The sequence below is a fragment of the Prionailurus bengalensis genome, chromosome B4 (assembly GCF_016509475.1).
Source record: "Prionailurus bengalensis isolate Pbe53 chromosome B4, Fcat_Pben_1.1_paternal_pri, whole genome shotgun sequence".
Lineage (NCBI taxonomy): Eukaryota > Metazoa > Chordata > Mammalia > Carnivora > Felidae > Prionailurus > Prionailurus bengalensis.
Window position 1 is genome coordinate 42,719,420 of NC_057358.1, and position 12,532 is coordinate 42,731,951.

The window sequence follows — 12,532 nt, forward strand, 5'->3', positions numbered from 1 at the left end:
CCGGAACAAGCCAGGAAATCTCCAGAATCAGGGCTTTTGCTATCATTCTTCTCTCTCCCGATCGGTTCTTCCCCTAGAAATCTAAGCAGCTTGATCTCTCCACTCCTTTACATCCTTAACATTACCTTCTCAAAAATGTCCCACACTCCCTATCACTTTCCACTTGGTGTTTCTTTTTTTTTTTCCACTATTATTATTTTTTAATGTTTTTTTTTTTTTTAAATTTTTTTTTTTCAACGTTTACCTATTTTTGGGACAGAGAGAGACAGAGCATGAACGGGGGAGGGGCAGAGAGAGAGGGAGACACAGAATCGGAAGCAGGCTCCAGGCTCTGAGCCATCAGCCCAGAGCCCCACGCGGGGCTGGAACTCACGGACCGCGAGATCGTGACCTGAGCTGAAGTCGGCCGCCCAACCGACTGAGCCACCCAGGCGCCCCTAATGTTTATTTATTTTTGACAGAGAGAGAGAGACAGAGATGGAGACAGAGCATGAATGGGGGAGGGGCAGAGAGAGAAGGAGACACAGAATTCGAAGTAGGCTCCAGGCTCCGAGCTGTCAGCACAGAGCCTGACGCCGGGCTCAAACTCACAGACCTCGGAGATCATGACCTGAGCTGAAGTCAGACGCTCAACCGCTCAACCGACTGAGCCAACCAGGCGCCCCTCCATTTGCTTTTTCTTCAGACCTCCTGTCACCATCTGACACAATATATATTTGCTCTATCCTCATCTGTCTATATCATCTCTCATCTGTCTATCATCTTCTATTTCCCTACAACTAAAATATAAGCTAAGGGGTACTTGGCTGGCTCAGTCAGAAGAGCGTGTGACTCTTGATCTCAGGGTCATGGGTTCAAGCCCCACGTTGTGTGTAGAGATGAGTAAAATAAAAAAAAAAAAATAAATAAACTTCTAAAACATTGTTAAAATATAACTACGTGATGGGGCCCTTGGCTGGCTCAGTCGGGAGGAGCATGTGACTCTGGATCTTGGCGTTGTGAGTTTGAGCCCCATGTTGGGTGTAGAGATTACTTGAATATAAATAAAAACTTTTTAAAAATCTTAAAAATACGGCGCCTGGGTGGCTCAGTCAGCTAAGCGTCTGACTTTGGCTCAGGTTATGATCTCAAGGTTTGTGGGTTCGAGCCCCACACCGGGCTCTGTGCGGTCAGCATTGGAGCTGCTTCAGATCCTCTCCTCCTCTCTCTGTCCCCCTCTCTCTCTGCCCCTCCCCTGCCGGTTCTCTCTCTTTCTGTCTCAAAATAAATAAACTTAAAAAAAATGTAAAAAACAAAAAGTTTTTTTTTAATCTTAAAAAATAAAATATAAGCTATGTGAGGGCAGTTATTTGAATTTTTGCCAGTTTTGTTCCGTGTAGTATTCCAGCCCTAGAAGAGTGCGGCTGTCCTCATCAGCGTCACTTGTGAGCTTGTTAGGGACACAAATGGGTGGGCTTAGCACAGAACTCCAGAATAGGAGTCTGTGGTGGAGGGGACTGGGAATCTGTTTAAAAAGTTCTCCAGGTGATCCTTTAGTATGCCATTGTTTTGAGAAGTACTATCTAGAAAAGTACCAGGAAAATAACAGATATTCAGTCATTATTTGTTGATGAAGGAATGGGTTTAAAGGAGACCTAGGGCTTTTGTAAGCAAATAGAGGGCAGGAGGCATTTCCTTATATTTAAATATTAAGCTGCATTTCAATTAATAATCTTTAAAAAGCAACAATGCTCTTTGCCTCAAGTCTCCTAAACTGTATTCAGTGAGCCTGAAGCTCTTCTAAAAGAGTCAACCTTGATTTGCAACAAACAATCCGTCTTTCTGGCTCCTCTGGGAGATAGATCACCCTCAATTTACCTGTGTTATCAGGATGAACCACACCACCAAAGCTGCTGGTTTAGAGATAGCTAGGAGAGCAAAACCACACTTTTTTCCCCTAAAAGAAACTTACTATGAAAACTTCACACTTTTTAAAAAAACGTTTTTTATTTAAGAGAGAGAGAGAGAGAGAGCGCAGGGGAGGGGCAGAGAGAGAGGGAGACATAGAATCTGATGCAGGCTCCAGGCTCTGAGCTGTCAGTACAGAGCCCGCTGTGGGGCACGAACTCACAGACCGCGAAATCATGACCTGAGCCGAAGTCAGACACTTAAGTGACTGAGCCACCCAGGCGCCCCGAAAAACTTCACACTTACAAGGTGGATAATATGATAAACCTTGATAATATATCTGTCATCCACTTCAAGTAATTCATGGCCACTTTATTTCATCCAGTGACTTTACCGTGAGCACAAGTTTCAAAGTTCCGTAAAAATTCACCCAGTAGGGGCACCTGGCTGGCTCAGCTGCTAGAGCACGTGACTCTTGATCTCAGGGTTGTAAGTTTGAGCCCCATGTAGGGTGGAGAGATTACTTAAAAATTAACATCCTTTAAAAAAAAGTTTATTTATTTTTGAGAGAGAGCATGAGCTTCACCAGGGGAGGGGCAGAGAGAACCCCAAGCAGGCTCCGCACGGTCAGCACAGAGCCCAATGCAGGATCTCACAAACCAAACCGCAGGATCAAGAATCGGCCCTTCGGGGCGCCTGGGTGGTGCAGTCGGTTAAGCGTCCGACTTCAGCCAGGTCACGATCTCGAGGTCCGTGAGTTCGAGCCCCGCGTCAGGCTCTGGGCTGATGGCTCAGAGCCTGGAGCCTGTTTCCGATTCTGTGTCTCCCTCTCTCTCTGCCCCTCCCCCGTTCATGCTCTGTCTCTCTCTGTCCCAAAAATAAATAAACGTTGAAAAAAAAAAAAAAAAGAATCGGCCCTTCAACCGACACAGGCACGCAGGGCTGCCTCCCACCCCCAATCTTAAAAGAAAATTCACCCTACAAAATACGTGACATATCACTGACTCCTTTTTCCACCACCCAAACTTCTATTCAGTCAGTCAATAACTATGTCAGGTCACTTATTCAGGCTGCCATCTTAATGGCCTCACTCGACCCCTGTCCAAGCACCGTCTCTTGCCCCCATCTCTGTACGCCTCCAGTGAACCTTCCACACGCCGAACCAACTCTGTGCCAGGGTGATTTACTTTCCATTCAGCCTTACTGTCCCTCTTGCTTAAGTGTGGGCTAAGGAAGCACGCAGTCATCACTCTGCCTGCCTCTCAAGCCAGTTTCAAGCCTTGGCAAATTGTTCTACCCAAGCAATCCCCTCCACCCTGAATGCTTCCCTCCGGCTCTTTGTTTGGTTCGTGTTTTTAGGGTTTTTTTTCTTAAGCTTTTTTTTTTCCCTGCCTTATCTTTTTTTTTTTTAATTAAAAAAAGTTTTTAATGTTTATTTATTTTTGAGAGAAAGAGAGTGAGCAGGAGAGGGGCAGACACAGAAGCCAAAGCAGGCTCCAGGCTCGGGGCTGTCAGCACAGAGACGGACATGGGGCTCGAACTCATGAACCATGAGATGACGGCTTGAACCAAAGTCAGAGGCTTAACTGACGGAGCCACCCAGGCACCTCTTCCTTGGTTATCTTTTAAGACACAGATCGGGCATCACCTTCCACAGTCCCCTTCTCTGGGTGAATTAGATGTCCCTCTTCTGTACCTCAATCTTCCTACAGCAGTGGTCACTGCATCTTAGTTGTTAGTTTTTATGTTTGGAATAATAATAACTGGCGGGAATAATAACTCCTTAAGGGCCTGGTTTATTTCTAGAACCTAATGCAATGCTACTCCAAGTATAGTCCTTTCTGGCAACATCAGCATCACCTAAGCGCTTGTTAGAAGTCAAAATCAGGGGCGCCTGGGTGGCTCAGTCTGTTGAGCGTCCGACTTCGGCTCAGGTCACGATCTCGCGGTCCGTGGGTTTGAGCCCCGCGTCGGGCTCTGGGCTGATGGCTCCGAGCCCCGAGCCTGCTCCGGATTCTGTGTCTCCCCCTCTCTCTGCCCCTCCCCCATTCATGCTCTGTCTCTCTCTCTCGGTCTCAAAAATAAATAAACTTAAAAAATGCTCTGTCTCTCTCGGTCTCAAAAATAAATAAACTTGGGGCGCCTGGGTGGCTCAGTCGGTTGGGCGTCCGACTTCAGCTCAGGTCATGATCTCGCGGTCTGTGAGTTCAAGCCCCGCATCAGGCTCTGGGCTGACAGCTCAGAGCCTGGAGCCCATTTCGGATTCTGTGTCTCCCTCTCTCTCTGACCCTCCCCTGCTCATGCTCTGTCTCTCTCTGTCTCAAAAATAAATAAATGTTAAAAAAAAATAAAATAAAATAAAAATAAATAAATAAATAAATAAATAAATAAACTTAAAAAAAATTAAAAAAAAAAAGAAGTCAAAATCATTGGGGCATCCGGGGGGCTCAGTGGGTTGAGCGTCCGACTTCGCTCAGGTCACGATCTCACGGTTCGTGAGTTCAAGCCTCACGTCAGGCTCTGTGCTGACAGCTCAGAGCCTGGAACCTGCTTCAGACTCGGATTCTGTGTCTCCCTCTCCCTCTGCCCCTCCCCCGCTCATGCTCTGTCTCTCCCTCTGTCAAAAATAAATAAACATTACAAAAAAATTAAAAGAAAAAGTCAAAATCATGGGCTCGGTGTTATCCCAGACCTACTGAGTCAGCATCTCAGGGAATGGGACCCAAGAATCTGGCTTTTATCTTATTTTATTTTTAGTGTGTGTTTGAGAGAGAGTGTGTGCACACTAGTCGGGGGAGGGACAGAAAGAGAGAGAGAGAGAGAGAGAGAGAGAGAATCCCAAGCAGGCTCTGGGCGCTGTCGGCACTGAGCCAGACATGGGCTCCATCTCACGGAACTGTGGGGTCAAGACTTGAGCCGAAATCAAGAGTTGGACGCTTAACTTACTGAGCCACCCAGGTCCCCCAAGAATCTGTTTCTCAGGAATCTAATTCTTGTGCATCCAGTAGTTTGAGAACCAGTGCTCTAGAATACAGTGCGTAGCAGTAGCAAAAAAAATCTCAATACATATGGTTTTAAGTCTTTTTTTTTAATGTTTAGTTTTGAGAGACAGAAAGAGAGAGGGAGAGAAAGCTGGGGAGGGACAGAGAAAGAGGGGGACAGATCCGACAACGGGTCTACTTCACAGCGGCAAGCCCAACGCAGGGCAATGCAGGGCTCGAACTCACGAACTGAGATCATGACCTGAGCCAAAGTCGGAGGCTCAGCCAACTGAGCCACCCAGGATCCCTTCAATACATCTGTATTGAATTAATGAATCAGCTCATGTGGTTAAAACACTGATGTTCAGAAAACTGGAGAATTACAAGAACTCTCAAAAAAAAAAACCCCCCCCCCCCCCAACCCAACCATCTTCTTCCCTGTGGCTCTGTTTTGCATTTGTCAGAGTTCGCTCTAACTAAAGGCTTTTAATATTTAAGAACTGAATTCCTAGGTGTAGCGAATTCTAAGGTGTCCCTGTGGAGACCTCTCAAGGGTAAACTGAATTGGCAAAGAGCCTTGACCCTGAGCCACACTACGGATATCGAGGCTACTCCCTGTTTCCCACCCTACCCTCAGGGGATCTTGACCCAATGTAAAAAGGGAATCCTTTCTCGTCCCTAGCGGGGCTAGCCCCCAGGGAGAGGAGACATACCTAAGGATGTCCAGCAAAACTTTTCCAAGTATAAAATTGCTCTGGAACAAGCCCAGAAGAGAAGTGGGCTTCTCGATTTCTCAGTAGGTGTGAGAGAATGAGGAAGAAGAAGAACTTGGAAAAAGTAGGTGGTGGGAGGGGCTGGGGGGAGAATAAAGGGAAAAATCTAACACCTTACTAGTTGCTCTAATTTGCTGGTAGTGGGATTAGATAAAGCTGTTGACTCTCAAAATACCACATCTAAATATTTTACATAGAATATCTCTGGATACCAGAGTATTCTAATATTATAAAAGGACTAGAGGAAGAGGTAACAAGAGCATCCTGCCTTCCAGGAGTAAGTAAGTTTAATTGTGAAAAACGAGTTCAAGGATAAGGCAACTAGTTTGATGTTGAAAAAGGAATTCAAATTTTAAGGAAGCATTTAAGGAAGCGTTTGTTGAATGCACTAGAAAGGGTTAGGGCAAGATGAAACAAAACTTTTTCTTTTCTTTCTTTTTTTTTTTAAATTAATACTGAGAAATTACTTGCATAGAATGAACAAATCTCAAGTTGTACAGCTTGGTGAATTTTTTTTTTACTTAGGTATGCAGATCAAGTTACAACCACCCAAATGAAGACAGAAGCTTTCTAGCACCCCAGGAGGCCAGCTTGCATTTTTGTTAAAGGCTCAGAATCTCAAAATCCAATGTCTCTCAGACCTTTGTCAACTTCTTTTGTGTTTTAGATATAAGGTAAGACGGCCTGAATTTTTAAAAAAAAATTTAAAAATGTTTATTTTTGAGAGAGAGAGAGAGAGAGAGCAGGGGAGGGGCAGAGAGAGAGAGGGAGACACAGAATCCTAAGCAAACTCCAGGCTCTGAGCTGTCAGCTCAGAGCCCAGAGCCTGAAAACGGGCTCAAACCCACAAACCATGAGAACATGACCTGAGCCTAAGTCGGAGGTTTAACTGACTGAAATTCGGTGCAGGCGCCCCTGAATTTTTTTTCTGAAGTAGGCTCCACACCCAACTCAACTGACTGAGCCAGCCTGGCGCCCCCACCAGCCTGAATTTGAATCCCAATTCTACCCACCAGCTATGTGACAAGGTTCACATTTCTGTGCCTCAGTTTCCTTCCTATGAATAACAAAGAGTGAGATAATACAAACTGATCAGATTTGGACACGGTATTTTGGAAGTGCTCTATAAGTGTTAGCTCTTATTATTTTGTCTATGCAAGCTATATTTTAGGGAAACCATGAATTCGTTCACCCAACAAATACCTATTAGCATCTCTGAAATGTTAAGTGCTAGGAAAAAGAAATGAGTTAGCGTGCGTCCTGTACCAAAGTACTTTATAGCGTAGTGTGGAAAAATAGCCATGCGAACGAATGCGTGCGTGAAGATATTATGAAACCGGGGTATGAATATGGGGTAGGCAGAAGGAGTACAAAGGAGGGACTTCTGTGTTGGAGGGAAATGAGTTAAGAATGTCATCATACCTGGCGTCAGCTGGCTCAGGGTCGGGCCAAGATGTGGTGTGTGGAGAGCCTCTGAGGCAAGTCCTGGGCCTTAGCTTCCCACTGCTGACCCTCCAGCCGCCTTTCCTCTGTCCTCACTTCGTGGGGAAACCACTCGTCATGTTTGTCTTGGGCAGTCCCAGCACTGGCAAGGGGACCCAGTGTGCGTCGTAGAGAAAATGAGCTACACATACCTGTTTGCAGGAGAACTTCTTCGTGATGAAAGTAAGAGCCCAGATTCACGGGATGGTGGACTCACTGAAAAGTGCATTGAAGATGAAAATACCGTGGGGCACCTGGGTGAAGTCGGTTAAGGTCCGACGTCAGCTCAGGTCATGATCTCGCGGTTCGTGGGTTCATGTTTCTCTTCGGGCTCTGTGCTGATGTCTCAGAGCCTGGAGCCAGCTTCAGATTCTGTGCCTCCCTCTCTGTCTCTCCCCCGCTTGTGTGTCTCTCAAAGGTAAATAAACCTTAAAAAAAAAAAAAAAGATGGAAAGATTGTGCCAGTTGAGATAACCATCAGTTTGTCAAAGAAGAAAATGGATCAGACAATGGCTGCCAATGCTCAAAAGAATGGATTCTTGATTGATGGGTTTCCAAGGAATCAAGACAACCTTTAAGGTTGGAACAAGCCCGTGGATAGGCAGGCAGATGGAACTTTCGTTCTGTCTTTTGACTGTAATAGTGAGATCTGTATTGAACAATGTCTTGAGAGGGGAAAGGGTAGTGGTAGAAGCGATGACAACAAAGAGAGCTTGGGACAGAGAATTCAGACCTATCTTCAGTCAACAAAGCCAATCATTGACTGATACGAAGAGATGGGGAAAGTTGAAAAAAATAGATGCCTCTGGCCTGGATGACTCAGTCGGTTGAGCATCTGACTCTTGATTTTGACTTAGGTCATGATTCCTCCATTCATGAGTTCAAGCCCCACGTTGGGGCTCTGCGCTGACAGTGCAAAGCCTGCTTGGGATCCTCCCTCTTACCTCTCTCTCTGTCCCTCCCCCACTCACACGTGCTCTCTGTCTCCCAAGATAAATCAATAAAAATTTAAAAACAACAACAAAAAAAGAGAATAGATGCCCTAAGTCTGTTGATGAAGTTTTCGTTGGAGTTGTGAAGATTTTTTTTTATAATTTTTTTTCACGTTTATTTTCTAGAGAAAGAGAGAGAGAGAGAGACAGAGCGTGGGGGGGGGGGGGGGATGGGCAGAGAGAGAGGGAGACACAGAATCTGAAGCAGGCTCCAGGCTCTGAGCTGTCAGCACAGAACCCAATGTGGGCTCAAACCCATGAACCATGAGATCATGACCTGAGCGGAAGTAGATGCTCAACTGACTGAGCCACCCAGGCGCCCCGGAAATTGTGAAGATTTTTGACAAAGAAGGCTGACTCTAAACCTGAAACCATCCTTGAAATCATGCTTGAATATTGCTTTGATAGCTGCTATTACAACCCCCTTTGAAGGCAGTTTCAATCTTTCATAATTACCTCTTAATGGCTAGAAAGTATGTAGTAAGACAAATTAAATTAAAAAAAAATTTTTAAATGTTTGTTTATTTTTGAGAGAGAGACAGAGACAGAGTGCTATCTAGGGAAGGACAGAGACAGGGAGACCCAGAATCCGAAGCAGGCTCCAGGCTCTGAGCTGTCAGCACAGAGCCTGGTTCAGGGCTCCAACTCAGGAGCCACGAGATCATGACCTGAGCCAAGGTCAGACGCTTAACCAACTGAGCCACCCAGGCGCCCCGACCAATTGCATTTTTTATTTTTGGTTTTTTTGGTCACAGGAGTAGATCACGAATTTGGGTCTAACTTCATCTTAGCTATGGTACCCACAAAACAAAGAAGGATATCAGCTAATTCTTTGTTTTTCCTCAAAAAAGCATATCCCTTTTATAGTTTGTGCCTTCTGTGAGCAGAACTTTAGTGTGTGTGTATATCCCTTTAGTAATTACAACACGTTAAGATTAAGGATTTTCTACTTCCTTGTTTTCTTGCAGGTTTTAAATTTCCAACATTTTAAGTGAATTTTATGGACCAAAGTCCACAGGAATTTTTGTGTGGTCAGTTCTTGCAAAATGTGTTTGATAAACAAACTCATAAAATGAATTCCTAGAAGTGTTTTAGTATTTATCAAATAACTGAGCATTTCTTATAGAAAGGTAAGAAACCTTAAGCTTTGTTTTATTGCAATTTACAGAAAGTTGTGTGACAAGGCATCTTTTTTGCTTCCAGGGATCGGGATGGGGTCACTGGGAGTTCGGAGCCTGGCAGAATTATCAGCTTTAGTGTGACATGAATCGGAGGGTTAGGGGCAAGGATCACATCTAATGACATGTGTTCCTGTGCCCTTTTATATAAGCGTTATTCATGATTAAACTGATTTTTAACAAAATTCCTAGCAGTGGAACCTTGAAATGCATGTACTAGGCTTATGGTAAAATGATTTGGTTAGTGTTTTGTTATTTTGATTTTTACTTACGCTTATTTTTGAGAGAGAGGGAGACAGAGCATGAGTGGGGGAGGGGCAGAAAGAGAGGAAGACAGAATCAGAAGCTGGCTCCAGGCCCTGAGGGGTCAGCACAGAGCCGGATGGGACTCGAACTCACCAATCATGGGATCATGGGATCGTGACCTGAGCCAAAGTCGGACGCTGAACCGACTGAGCTACCCAGGAGCTCCTGGTTAGTGTTTTAGTAACACTTCATTGGAATTTCTTTTGTTTGTTTGTTTTCTTTTTTTTTTGCTTTTAAAGTTTATTTATTTATTTCAAGAGAGAGAGAGGGAGGGAGAGAGGAAAGGAAGGAGGGAAAGTCCCAAGCAAGCTCCACACTGTCAGCTCAGAGCCTAACGTGGCTTGATCTCAGGAATCTCAGGAACTGTGAGATCATGACCTGAGCTGAAATCTAGAGTCTGAAGCTTAACCTACTGAACCACCCAAGAGCTGGCCCCCCCCCCACTTAATATTCATATAAAGGTAAAATAAACATTTCAATAGGAAAGATCTTTGGCAGATCTCACTCCCATTGGAGTACAGCAGGGAGTCCAGGAGACAGTAGGTAGGGTGTGGTGGGGACTAAAATGATGACAGGGACGGAGGTTGTGTACAGACACAGCCGTGTGGGCTTTCACTCCCTGAGACTGACCTGGCTACCTCCACTGCTGAGTGCCCCGTCTGCTTGTAGCAAAGACCAATACTGCATCCCCAACATGGCGCCATTCCCTGGGGTGGGCGATCAGCCATCTACCTAGCGGCCGGTTGATTACACTGGATGGCTTCCACCTTGGAAGAGGGAACACTTTGTTCTTCTTGAAATGGACACTTACTCTGTGTATGAATTTGCCTTCCCTGAGTGCAGTGCTTCTGCCAAAACTACCATCTGTGGACCTCCAGAACGCATTATCCACACAGCATTGCTTCTGATTGAGGAGCTCACTTGGTTGCAAAGTGAGCTCCTGTTTATGGAATTTACTGGTCTCGCAATGTTTCCCATCATCCTAAAGGAGCTGGGTTGATAAAATAGTGGAACAGACTTTGGAAGACTCAGTTACAGTGCCAACCAGGTAGTGATACCTTTCGGGGCTGGGGCAGTGTCCTCCATTAGGCTGTGTGTGCTCCAAATCATCCAGTACATGGTGTTGTTTTCCCATAGCCAGAATTTACATGTCTAGGAATCCAAGGCGTAGAAACAGGAGTGATATCCCCTACTGCTGTCTCTAGTGACCCACTAGCAAAATTTTTGCTTCTAGTCCCCCTGGAGCTATGCCCTGCTGGTCTAGAGATCATGCCCTACCGTTAAGGTCAATAGAAAATTATAATAACCCAATCTAGGCAGGACACTAGTGGCTTAGACCCCTGAGGAATGAAAGTTTAAGTCACTACCAGGAAAAAAATTACCAGCTGAAGTGCTGGTTGAGGACACAAAGAATACGTTGTAGTCTTTTGACAAGTTTGACGAGTATAATGCAATATTGTTGTCTATAGTCACTATACTTACATTAGATCTCTATTGCTTATTTACTACTCGTTGGGTTCAAAGGGAATATGGAATGGAAAATGAAAGAAAGTAGATATAAACGTCACCTGTGACCATGTGATCAATTTCAGAAACAAAGCCTGTGATTGTTGTAAGTGTTTCTTCCCTTTTTTGTTATTGTATAAATCTACTCCCGGCTCCTATAACAGAATATCACAGACTTGGTGGCTTAAACAACAGAAATTCATTTTCTTGCACTTCTGGAGGCTGGAAGTCCCGGGTTAAGGTGCTTGTGTGGTTGTGAAGGGGAGGAAGACATTATTTTTAGTCCACATTTCATCTAGCTGGGCTAAGAATTAAATTTACAAAGGACAGATTAATAGGGGAAACACCCAGAGTTTTATTACATGCGCATGGAGGCCCAATAATAGCATTGAGACCTAAAGAAATAACCAGGACAGGCAGTTTTCATACTGTTCAGACAGAGACAATCTGTGAGGAATTGAGAGGAGAAAGAAAACTTAACTTTGGGAGCATCCATTAAGGAAGACATTCTAAACAGAATTTGGGCTGGGGTATGGGCACCTGGGGGGCTCAGTTGTTTGAGCTTCGGACTTCAGCTCAGGTCATGATCTCACGGTTCGTGGGTTCGAGCCCCACTCCGTGACCTCAAGGAGCCTGCTTTGAATTCTGTGTCCCTCTCTCTCTCTGCTCCTCCCCTGCTCTCCCTCTCTCTCAAAAGTAAATAAATATGAAAAATAAAGAAATAAAGAAGAATTGGGGCTGGGGTAGTAAATTAGCTGAAAGCAATAAGGGTTGTTTACAGTCTTCTGGGCTCTGAATTTCCTATCTCTAGGGGAGGATGTCTCCTTCCTTCCTGGTACAGGGACGCTATCTTTCACGTGGGAGATTTTTCTGCTTTTAGGAGGACAGAGGAGGATCTGAGTGTCTTTATTGATTAGACTGTCTCTTACAAGTAAATTTTGTTCAAAATAATCAATATGCCAAAGTGGCACATTTTGGGGGCAGGCTGCTTTTGGCCCCTGCAGCTGAGCCTGATGAGAACTCTCTTCAGGGATTGCCCGTGGCAGCCTTCCTGGTGAGGCCTCACACAGCCTTCCCTGTGTGTTTGTACTCCTGGTGTTTCTTCCTCTTCTCACAAGGACATCAGTCCTGTTGGATTAAGGCCCTACCCTTATGACCTCATTTAATCTTAATTACTTCCTGAAAAGTCCTTTTCTGCAAATAGAGTCACATTTGGAGTTAGGGCTTCAACATATTAATGTGAAGAAGACATAGTTGAGGGGCGCCCGGGTGGCTCAGTCGGTTGAGCGACCGACTTGGGCTCAGGTCATGATCTCGCGGTCTGTGAGTTCGAGCCCTGCGTCGGGCTCTGTGCTGACGGCTCAGAGCCTGGAACCTGCTTCGGATTCTGTGTCTCCCTCTCTCTGCCCCCCCTCCACTCATGCTCT

At 45.1% G+C, this 12,532-nt stretch overlaps 1 pseudogene; it reads left to right on the forward strand.

The window, feature by feature from the left end:
* LOC122473572 overlaps positions 1 to 12,532 on the forward strand; it is a 30,039-nt pseudogene that overhangs the window by 2,141 nt on the left and 15,366 nt on the right.